General features: G+C 38.7%; 1 pseudogene; it reads right to left on the bottom strand.

Moving 5' to 3' along the window:
- Positions 1-6954: 6954 nt before the first annotated feature.
- On the bottom strand, positions 6955-8782 carry LOC114896574 (annotated as a pseudogene).
- Between the last annotated feature and the right edge of the window lie 3760 nt (positions 8783-12542).

Genomic DNA, 12542 nt, shown 5'->3' with positions numbered 1-12542 from the left:
AGAGTAGGAAAAGGGCCATCCCAGCAGAAGGAGCAGCACATGCAAAGACACACAGACCATTCTTCCTGTTGTTTCTTTTTCTAATTATGTGAGTATGAGAAGAAGGATAATAACATCTAACTCTTCACACTCAACTATTTGTCAGGTACAGGTATTGAAACCTCATTGAATCTTTAGATATCCTTCGGATGAAGGTACTATCTCCATTTAACAGATGAGGAAATTGAGATACAGGGGGTTAAGTAACTTGCCCAAGGTCACAGAGCCAGAAGGGAGGATTTCAATGCAGGGTGTCTGGCTCCAGAGCCCACATCCTCAACTGCAGTGTCACCACAGATAGCCCATGTGGTGAGGTCAAGGAAATGTGGGAGATTTACTCTTACCAATTCTATAGTCGGAACAGCTATATTTTTCAAGCCCTAAAAGTTATCCGGCAGGCAGCCAGTTTCAAACATGCATTGAGCCCTCAGAACATTCTACTTGAGACACTTCCACCTGTGTCCCTGGGGCTCTTATAGTTTAGGCTGGAAATTGTGATGGACTGTTATCATGTTTTCTGCTCCAAACCTCCCTTGTCTTGAGAACTTGTCTCCCCACCCCCTTTCTTTTCAACCATGTGATCCCAGTGGGGGCTGCCATGATCTTACATGAGATGTTTAGCCACCACTGATGGATCTAGAGGTGTGCCTATCTGGACCTGACTGAACTAAAACTGAGAAGTGGGAGTTGGCCAATCTAGTGCCCGGAGCCGTGAGATACAAGACTTGGCATCATCGGCCATGTGTTCTCAGCCACGTGATCTACAGCGGTTGAGGGCAAAACCAACAGGCAGAAAGAAACACAGCTGAGAGTTGGAGAGAGCAGGAATTCTGAGGGCATTTGAATGTCCAGATCCTATTTTCCCTAAGGTCTAGCCACGTATCCCCCTGACCTGAATTTAGGTCATATAAGATAAAACTGTAGCCTTCCAAAACACTCACCTCTTTCTTAAACCAGCTGTAATTCTGCCACTTGCAATCAAAAAGGTCCTGAATAACACAAGCATAAAGAATTAATTTCCATAAAAATACTCAGAAACACTTTATAAACAACCTGCAAGCAAGGGCTGCTGTATCACTATGTAAAATATCATTGACATATACATAGTGGAAAAAGTTTGACCAAGGGACACTTTCTTAAAGGTAGAGATTGGCAACAGATAACTTAGTTCAGGTTGTCAAGTGATTCAGCTTCACCCACACTTATCGAGACCATCCCTCTTCTCCGACGCCAGAAATTTTAGGGCTAGGGGATCCTATGTGCTTTAAAACATGGCACCTCCCAACAGTTTCCTGAGTACACAAAGAATCTGAAAGAGATGCATTTCTAAGTCAAATGGTACACAAGTTATGACTCCACAGTAAAGCAACTGATTTTTAAATAAATATACCAGAGTCTAGAGCCCAAATGTGTGCTTTTTCATTTAAAGCCATCAACCTAGGACCACACACTTGGTCTCTGAGGCTGCCATGTCTCAAAGCAGCATTGGAACTCCATTTGGGGGATGGCCTTCACAGCTTACCACCTATGCTCTAAATATTCTTTTTTTTTTTTTTTTACTTATTTATTTATTTTTGGCTGTGTTGGGTCTTTGTTGCTGCACGCAGGCTTTCTCTAGTTGCGGCGAGCAGGGGCCACCCTTTGTTGTGGTGTGCAGGCTTCTCATTGTAGTGGCTTCTCTTGTTGCAGAGCACGGGCTCTAGGGTGCGCAGGCTTCAGTAGTTGTGGCGCACGGCTTAGTTGCTCCACGGCATGTGGGATCTTCCCGGACCAGGGCTCGAACCCGTGTCTCCTACATTGGCAGGCGGATTCTTAACCACTGTGCCACCAGGGAAGTCCCTCTAAATATTCTTAATGGTACCAAATATTTATCATTGGAGGCAGGTCTAGTCCTTTGGAATGAGCCAAAATATTTGGAGCCAAGGTTATTGATTAAGGTGAGTAATCCAGCTTAGAAAACTACTTGGCATCAGAAATAACACTTGAATATAAATATGGAGATAGATTTTTTCATTCATTATTGACAAACTGCTTCTGACAAGTGATTTTGCTCAGTTATATACTGTTATAATTTTATAATATAGTTTAACTGCAAAATAAAATTTTAAAATCTTACTTTTATGGTTTATCTAAATCAGATTCATAAATGAGAAGGAAAAATCTCCTCCCCCTAAGCCCAAGATCTGACAAGAGATGTGCCACCAAAAGTGTTTGGATGTACTATGCAAACTTGTTTTAAAAAGAAGATTACTTTGGATTTTACAGAATCCTCCATTCCAACCTCAACAATACTGAATTATCTGGACTATCATCAAGCCCAAGGGGGACATTTATTACCTTGGGGGATGAGAAGGGACAATTCTTCACTCTAAATTCTTCCCTCTAAATGTGATAATTTTCTCTTTGAAAAATATAGCAATTAAGATATATTTTTTTAATTTTTTCCTTTTAAAAAGTTTCCTTCCTCTATAAGTTATTCTTTTGCCTACCCTATGAGGCCACTGAGTCTACTGAGAACTCCCCTAATGGTCCCGGAGACAAAGATCCTGGAGGATTGTCTTCATACTTCCAAAATCTTCCTTTTTTTATATATTCTCTGTGTTATAGATCACAAGGGTTACAAAGCAATTTCCCAGAAAATAAATACATCTGATTTGGAAATTCTTACATCAGCAAGATTCTATATTATTTGTACCAGTTATTTCTTAAACAAATAAATAAAACCCCAGAAAATCTTTTTAAAACATCATTTCAAACAATACAAATAGAAATGTGACATGCATGGCATGGCTGTCCATTTTACTTGCACTGTTTTACTGTTTCATATTCTGAGCAAACAGAGAGGCTATTTTCCCCCAAGGGTTCAGGAGGGCATACGATTTCATTTCTTCAGAAAATTGTTTCTCAAGATTTCAATCTTCTTCGCTGGAGATGACAAAACATAATATCAGAAACACTTAGGCTTTTTATCTACTATATTTTCAAAGAATAAATAAAAGCTCAGTATACGCTTAATTCAGGTAGATTCAAACTTAGGAATAAATCACATACATATTGCAAAATAGCTTTATAATGTAAGAACATTTTAATTTTAAAATGTTTAAGAGAAGATCAATAGAAAAACTAAGCCCTTTAAAAATATTTTGCATTGTCACTCTTATTTTACTCAGGTAGCATTCTATTTTCTAAATCTTGGGGTTAATGAGACAAGAAATAAAAAATTAAATTGGATTTTTAGAAAAAGAGATTCAAATGGGCAGCATTCAGCTAAAGCTTCTTTTTCCTTTTTCTTTTTCTAATAGTGGTGAGCACTATTTTGGTTTTCAACCTCATTACACTTCTATTCATAGAGCATGGTATAAAAACTTTAAGCCTCAAATGTTTTAAATAAAACAAATCATGCATCAATGAAAAGAAGACCATAATGGCTTTTTTTTTGTAGCTTGCCTAGTGCAGTTCGCAACTGGTCTCACAGCATTAGCTAAAGAATTCCCATTAGTATTAATATGCTCTTAAGTTCTAACTGTCCTATCATTTAAGCAATAATTTGAGGATCAATTCAATTTCATGGGAATTTCACCATGCCAGGCCAGCCCTGTGGCTTTGTGCGCAGAGGAATTTAGTTGTTGAGACACTGAAGTTTTCACAGTCTTTTGTGGAATAATTGAACACATACACACCCACCACACACATGTCATTAAACTAACATCTTGGATGAAACCAGTTATCAAATAAAGGTAGCTTCTGTGGTATGGATGCCCATCAGCTCCACACCTTTCTTCTGGATCCTAGCTTGTCTTCAGACACCATAGAGAATAGGTCATCCAGGAAAATATCAGGGTTGGTCCCTGAAGAGATTTAAGAGACACTTAAGGAATACTTGAGTCCCTATTCTGTCCGGTTGCTGTCTTGGCTTAAGGCATTGCCTCTAGAAGGTCTCTGGTAAGACAACAATTTCTGATCTGGGAGAGTTAACAGGAACTCATTAGCAGGGTTCCCTACATGTAGTAAGAATATATGCTTGCTCATTGAATTGAAATAGCACCCATGAGATCACGTCCATGTAATCTGCCCAATCAGTAACGAGCAAGAGCATTGCAGGACAGAGCGAGTCCTGAGTGCTGTGTGGGGGGCAGAGAAGAGAGCAGAAAATAAAACACCCACCTGAAAATACAGAATTCTTATGTAACTGAAAAAGGTTTACAAAGAGGCTTCATTGTATACTGAACAAACTATATTCTTGACACAAAAATTATTTTTACTGGTTGTGGGAAAGTTCAGAGAAGTCACCACTATAAGCCTAGGCAGCATTTTATATCTCATTCATTGGAAGTAGAAGAGGTTGAGGAATAAGAACATTGCACCAAAACTGACAGGTTGTGAGACTTCTGAACTTTGACACTAAGAAACCCACAAAAACTTCAGCAAGTCTCCTGGCTGATCTTGGAACTTCCTCCTATCACGTTCTTTATAGATAATCCTGCTCCAACCTTAGTTTAGTTTCCTAGGACAAACCCTGAACATGATCAGTTATAAGAGTCATGCAACATGCATTAAGAAAATGAAATACAAGCTCTTCTACTATAAGATATATATGTGTTTCAAATGATACTTGCATTCTGCAAAATCAGAAAAAAGGGAAAAAAAAGTAGCAAACCACTCAAAACTTAAGCAACTTTATAATGAAAACACCAACACAGAGAATAATAAACCTAATAAAAATATTTTCAGTTTTTTAAAAAAAGTCGTTAACTTACTAATTTAAAAGACTACTGCAAACACAGGAATTTTTACCTTTTTTTTGTTGTTGTTGTTGTATGCGGGCCTCTCACTGTTGTGGCCTCTCCCGTTGCGGAGCACAGGCTCCGGACGCGCAGGCTCAGCGGCCATGGCTCATGGGCCCAGCCGCTCCGCGGCATGTGGGATCTTCCCAGATCAGGGCAAGAACTCGTGTCCCCTGCATCAGCAGGCGGATTCTCAACCACTGCGCCACCAGGGAAGCCCTAATTTTTACCTTTTTTAAAAAAAAGATGTATATTTCACCACAATAAAAAGAGAGAGAGAGAGGGAGAGGGAGAGAAGACAGCTTGATGGAAGGGATGAAATGAAAGATAGAGGCTACTGATTTGAGAAGACAAGTTCCAAATACCCAAAGATCAGAGAGAACCACACACTCAGCACTTCTAAGACAAAGCACATGGCCACAATGTTCACAGGTTGGTCTTCTCTTTAACTTAGTTTGGCTGTAGGTTCTATATTCTGTGTTCTTCTAGCTTCCTGCATTCAGCTGCTGTTGTTTGCTGATGCAAAACATTAATGATCTGAGGAAAATCATGTAAGACCAACATGACTTCTGACTTATACTGGCCTCATTCTCCTAATTACCAGTTGCATAAGAGCTAATTCCTGTTACAGAAACATGCTACAGACTCCCCTGGAAAAGCTGTCATCCAAGTGTTGACATGGTATTTTCTGAGAACATAGAAGACATCTGAGAATCCTATGCATTACTTCTTTAACCATCTAGAGGCAGAAGCCTGAACCAAATAACTTCCAAGCCCCATCTAGCTCTTCCATTTTAGGAATATTCAATTTTGGAGGCGCAAGAGCAATTTAATTTTTTTATGATACATAAATGACAATAACAGTAGATGAAATAGATGTGGATGACAATAAATGTAGATACTAATTGGTAGGAGATCATTGCCCAATACCTTACGTGGAAGAGGAATTTTTCATAGCGTAATGATTTTGAAATTCCAACGTAACAAGGGAGCTTAGTCAAATGAGAGGACAGTTAATCAAGTCAGTCATCAGGGGTACCCATGCTTTGGGGAAACAAGTGTCCAAGGTCTATCAGGGTTTTAGATCCAGGAAGGATCACTTTGTTTATAGCCCTTTGAAGACACACTCATGGAAATCAAAATTTCCACTCTTTGAGATTATTCAACTAATGCATGACCAACAGTCTATAATCTGTTGCTTTTCACCAAAAGGATTTATCCAGGCCTGTTTTCTTTTTTTTTTTTTAAGTCTTAATTTCAGAGTTTTATTGTATTGCACTAAAGGAACAGCAGGACGGTTATACAATGTTCTCTCTCATTCAGTTTTGAAAATCTAAAGTACTTGCAAACTCTTAAGAATATCTTTACCACCAGATTAGAACACTAAGTATAATAACCAATTTCTTAATAAGTGATGTCTTACAAATCAAAACACATTTAAAATAGCTTTAAATGCATTCTTCACAAGTAAGTCAGCATATATTTTTGTATCATGTTCACTTATGCTTAAGAATTAAAGCAAGTATATTACTCTGGTGGAAATACGGGAAATCTCTCATTCATGCAATATACAGGGATAATATTTCAAGTCAAAGGGAAAAAAATCCCACTCATTTTTTTAATGCATCCATATATAATCACCTACATGATAGACGAGGAAACCCATGAAGTTTCCACAGGTCAGATATATATTTTCAATTCATCAGAAGCACCTGATATCTACAGCTAATTTTTAATTAAATGGCATTTCAATAAAACCAAAATGAGCCCTACAACTTCTATAAACAAAAGCTTCCAATGGACTAAGGACAGTCAGTAATTAATGCAGTCATTCAAGGGATTATGGCTGTTCCTTAAGGAGTGCAAGTTCAAACGTGTCAACACCAGACGTATCATTTCATATTAATTTATACGTCATTCCATTTAAATTCTTTATCCAAGTATAACATATGAAAACAGTCTTTCCACAAGCAAAAAATGTGGAAACATCTAAAAAATAAGGAGACATTTTTTAAAGTAACTGATCAGATTCCATAGGCTACTCTTGGAAACAGGATCTTGCTGGATAGAATCCCTTCGTTTGGTGGCTTTTTGCATGCACTTAACCGGACCAGTTCTTTTGAGTGTTGTTCTAAGAGCTCACCAAAACATAGATCGTGCCATATAGGTAGTAAAAAACTGCTAGAAGATGAAAAGCTAATTTGCACCATCCTTCTTTCTGACAATATGCTAGAATATCTGCATTCATGATGGTTGTAGGGTCATAGAGTCCTGGTCCACTCATCACTGGTCTACTCATATACCTCCAAATATGATATGCCAAGAGGGGCATATTGAGACCCAGAGTAAGCCACTCTGCTGCACAAAGAAACATGACACAGAAGAAAGCATGCATGAGGTACTCTGGAAGGACAAGAGGATTCAGGGTGTTACACTGGTCTATAGGATTCCTGTAATCAGTCTTCAGCTCATCAAATGCTATAATATGCCAAATGGCGGAGAAGATGAGTGCAGCGGTGAGCAGCAGCGCCAGCATGTAGCAGAAGGCCGTGAACTTGAACGCCGTGGCCGGGGCAGGCCTCTTTTCTTTAGGCTCTTCTCGAAGCTAAGCAGCTCACCCTTTTAATCTGCTTATTCAGCACAAAATATGAAACACAAAATAAAAGCAGTGCTTGACTTTCCATAACTGCCTTTTGTTTTAACTTGTTGGCCCCCTTTTGCCCTATTTGAATAGTAGTGTATCTCCTTCACATTCCTGTCTTAATGAGGTTATTTACCTTGCATACCCAATGAGATTATACCTTATATAATAAATTCTCTTCTCTGAGATATATCTGAGAGGGCAGCCTATTTAACTATTAAAAGGATTAACCTTTTAACTGAGAATGATCTTAAGGCTGGACACAATTTTCATGCTGAGCTTTCAATTACTTAAAGATGTCACCACTGCATACAGAGGTGTTTACATTTACATATACTAGTAGATCAGCCTTAAAAATAGTCACTCGTTAACTTTGCACAATGGCTGGTAAAGGAAGCTCATTTGTTGCTACGTGTGTATTGCCCCTGCTCATGTGTGTTAATGAAATACATATGAGCTAAAACTGCAAACTGGGAAGTAAAGAATATCATTTTTAATGCATCAGTATTGTTATCAATTGTATATGCTAACAAAATACATGGAGGGACAATCCATATGGACCCTTCAGATTTCCTTTTAGCCAATAATTGTTCTTTCCTTCCTCACCCAACTTTTTACCATAAGTGATAACATTAATTGCCTTAATTCTTTTCATATTGTCATTCCAGGTGGGGAACAATAGAATTGGCCAGAAGTCTATAAACAGAAAGGGCATGAGGAAAAGCAAAGGCTTGGGTAATCCACCATTTGGACACTAAGTTTGGCTTTACTTCATCGATTGGGGGATGGGGATGGAGATGAGGGGGGGAGGCAGTTGGTGGTTGGGGGTTAGGAAAAATAGGAAAAAAAACCGAGTTACTTATTTAGCTTATCTAGATCATTGCATTCAGGTAATAGTAAAAAGAATTTTCATAAATCTATTTTCCTCCAAAATCCACTTGACTTTTGCATTATGGCACATCTCACTCTCAGATCCTCATAAACATTATAACTTAATCTGCTTGATTAAATGTTGTACTGACCTAAAAAGGAAATGTTTATAGTAATGTCCAAGGCACTGGGAGAGCAGCTCTCTTAAGTCAAAACAATTTGGTCTCTATTCTTAGGAAAGGAATAATTGAAAGGAGAATCTCCCTTTGGACATAAACCACCTTGTCCATCTCCCCTGCAAAAGTCCCAGAAAAATCTAGTCTATTTACTAATGTTCTGGGGCTCATGGATTATTTCCGGAGAACTCAAATATTTATTGATAACCTACCAACTGCTGTGTACTGGGAGTACAGCAGGGAACAAAACTTTCAGAAACTTCTGGCAACATGGATTACTTTCTACAGGGGGAAAGGGTGCAATAAACAAAGATGCAAAATATACGCACGTTAGATGGTGATAGTATTGCTATTGAATATTAGGGATAATAGAGAACTTTTAGATAATTTTAACAGAGGAAAAAAGCAGGAAAGGGAATGGAGGGATATTTTAAGGAAGGTGTTGTCAGGTTAGGTCAGGCAAGTTGATATTTGAGTAAAGACGTGGGGATGGGGGATCCAGCTAAGCAAAAATGTTTAAGGCAGAGGGACAATTAAGAGAAAAGGCTCTGAGGCAGGAGTATGGCTGGTATGTTAGAGGAAGGCCAAGGAGGCCAGTGAGGGCAAAGAGAGATAATAAGAACAGGAACATCAAGCAGGGGGTGAGGGTGGATAGTGTAGGACTTTATAAGCCATTGCAATGTCTTGGGCTTTTACTCTAAATAATATGGAGAACTGTGAATCTAAACTATGGACTTAAATGTCTGTCAACAGATGAATGGAAAAAGAAGATGTGATATATACACAATGGAATATTATCCAAGCATAAAAAGGAAGAAATCCTGCCCTTTACAACAACATGAATGGACTCTGAGGGCATTGTGCTAAGTGAAATAAGCCAGAGAAAGACAAATACTGTATGATATCACTTGTATGTGGAGTCTTAAAAAGATGAACTCAGAGGAATAGAGAGTAGAGTGGTTGTTACCAGGGATTGGGGGGTGGTGGGAGAAATGGGGAGATATTGGTCAAAGGTTACAAACTTCCAGTTATAAGATTAACAATTTGGGGGATCTAATACACAGCATGGTGGTTGTAGCTAATAATACTGTATCATATACTAGAACATTGCTAAGAGAGTAGATCTTAACTTTCTCACCACAAAGAGAAATGGTAACCATGTGATAGGATGGAGGGGTAGCCAATACTATGGTGGTAACCATTTTACAATTTATAGTTATATAAAATCAACACGTTGTGCATCTTAAACTTACACAATGCTATGTGTCAATTATATCTCAATTAACCTGGAAAAACCCCCAACAACAAGAAGAAGAACAACAAAAGATGAGAAACTATGGGAAGGTTTTTGAGTAGAGGAGTCATCAGGCCCTATGAACAGGCTTACTTTGGCTGCTGCTGGGAATGGACTGTGAAGCAAGTGGATGAGTGCCTGTTACAATAACCCAGAGGAGAGATGAGAGGGCCTGGGGTCTGAAAGAAGAACAGACACAGAGCTCAGGTCTGAACAGCATGTTAGAGACTGCTCACAGAGACAGCCAACATCTAGGTTACAAATGAATTTATTTTATAAATTCTAATTCATAAAATTTATGCACTGTGAAATCAATCCATCAGTGAGAATACAACTTAGTGGCCTCCAGTATTAAAATTTGTTATAAAATACATTGTGTGTACATTCTTTAAAGTCACTACACATCTGCATTAGAAGTTGAGTCAAATGTTCGAGGAATGACAGAAGGACCTGTGGAATATAGGGGATCTGTGGAGCACAGCATGAAAACTAGAACTCCCTAGGCTGCTAGGAAAGATGCCATATCCTGTGAAAACTGACGGAGGTGGCCTCAGAACACTCCTGGGAGGCATCAGGAGAGGCGGGGGCTGTTGAAGTGACCGGAAGCAATAGGACATCCCAGTTCCTCATCACTTTTCTGGGAGGGCCTGAGTCTCACAGCCCTGAACTACTTCCTTACTTGCCTTCCCAAACATCTGGCGATAATGTTTGACAGCAACATGTGTTAGTAGAAATTTGTGTAGAACGCATGTTCTTTGGGAATAGAGCCATCACAATGCATGAATTACACATAAGAATCAAGAGTCATGAAAACTACATGCAAAAGCCATAAAGGACTAGGAGAAAGGTTGTTACCAACCCCAAATTCAATAGAAGAACATGCAAAGTACTGGTGATGCAGGTGCTGGGTGAGCACAGGATTATCACAGAGGAAGGATAGGAGAGGGAGGAAGGGGAGAGGGGCCAGACAAGGCAGCTGACTAGTGTGAGGACCTTTGTGGGGCCAGTGCCTGTAACCAAAGGTTAAGTGGAGAAAGGCAGCTGGTCATCAATGCCTAGACCCCTAGGTAAAGCCCAAAGGCATGGGAGCTGTGGACAGCAGCAGTCCGTACCCTTCCCTCCCTGGCTTCAGATGAAGACTTAGATGCACAAAGAAATCCAAAATCAAGGTTTCTTCATTTCATTCAAAAATCTTAAATTTCAGAGAAGGTAAGCATCTATATCAGGGGCACAGTGTCCTGCTAGAAACAATTCCAATTCAACAAACACGCATGGAGAATGTACTGTTTGCCAAGAACTGTTCTAAGTGGAGAGTTGAAGGTACATAAGAGACAATTAGTCCCTCAGTGAAAGTGCAATCCAGGAGGAAATCTGCATCCTTTGTATAAACCAAACCAGCATTTGACATGTACTCAGAAAAGCATTTTTATAGACAAGAAATATTAGATATTTTTCAGTACTTTCAGTAAAAATCTCATTGGAAAGACAAATTTTTTAATGGCACAGAATCAAAGAATTTAGATGTTGGTTTTAGAAATTCACTTAGTACCAAGAATAGAAAGGTAATTTATGTACTGAGCAACTTATAATCACCTTTTCTGCTGTTGTCACAAATCAAGTCAACTCTGTATGGTAGCACAGAAGAGACACAGCTAACAGTGAAAGCAGAAAGGATGCGCACTGCTCCTTACTAAGTGGAGGAGGAGCCAGCAAGCAGTACCATATTCTTTTTTAGCTTCTAAAATAATAGTAACATCTCCGATACTGTTTCACAAAATCTGGGCAACCCGAGGAGTGAGTGTCTTACCAAAGGGACTCTTCAAGATTTCCTTCAGAATATTACTATGGAACATTTTTACAGGATATTTTAATCACTTTTAAGTATATAAAGTAACGAGAGTATTGCTGGTAAAAAGTCAGCTTGAACAAATGGATAAGACTGGAGGTGGTATGATACAGTGAAACATTTATGGATCAACCTAGGTTCAAATACTGCCCTTCCCACTTAGCAGCTGTGTGACCTTACATGCGTGATTGAATTTCCTGGAACTTCAGTTTCCTTACCTAAAGAACAGAGATAAATAATTTTCTATTTCAAAGAATTCTTCTAAGGATCAAATGACACTGTGTATATGTCTTACAGCAGGTTGGGTATATATTAAGTATTTAGTCAACTATGGTTTCCCCAGTAGGAAACCAGCACGTCAGGGGGGCCTCCAGGTACACTAGCCTACATAAATAGACATTTAAAATAACTACCCATAAAGTAAATATTTCTACAAAGTCCTAAATGTATTCTAAATTTACCTATCTAATTTTCTAAATCATGAATTCACTCTCATCTCTATCACAAATTGCCACAAATTCTCAGTTTGGGAAGCTTGGGTCAGATTTTGCTATGATTGCTATCATATGACAATCCCAGAGCAATCTGCACTAAGATACTTTACTGCATACTGTACTGTGATTATTTCTAAATGTTTATCAGAAGCAAATTTAGGAAATTATTTAACTATCGTCTCGACAACTTGTGAGATTTCCAAAGAAATATATTAAGGGAAGATCAAAGGTTATGGTGCTATATTGCATAAAACGAAGCAACTGCTTATTAGAAGACAAAAACCTTTGATTCATTCCTCTTAATTAAAGGAATTAATGAGCTATGTATGCCTATGTGCAAAGAAAGGAAGGTGGAGAAAGTATGTAAATGAACAGGGGCTTTCATAAAAATCTACAGG

The sequence above is a fragment of the Monodon monoceros genome, unplaced genomic scaffold (assembly GCF_005190385.1).
Source record: "Monodon monoceros isolate NGI ecotype Baffin Bay Population unplaced genomic scaffold, NGI_Narwhal_1 Super_Scaffold_16, whole genome shotgun sequence".
Lineage (NCBI taxonomy): Eukaryota > Metazoa > Chordata > Mammalia > Artiodactyla > Monodontidae > Monodon > Monodon monoceros.
The sequence above is the reverse complement of the archived record's forward strand: the minus strand, read 5'-3'. Positions and strand labels throughout refer to the sequence as shown.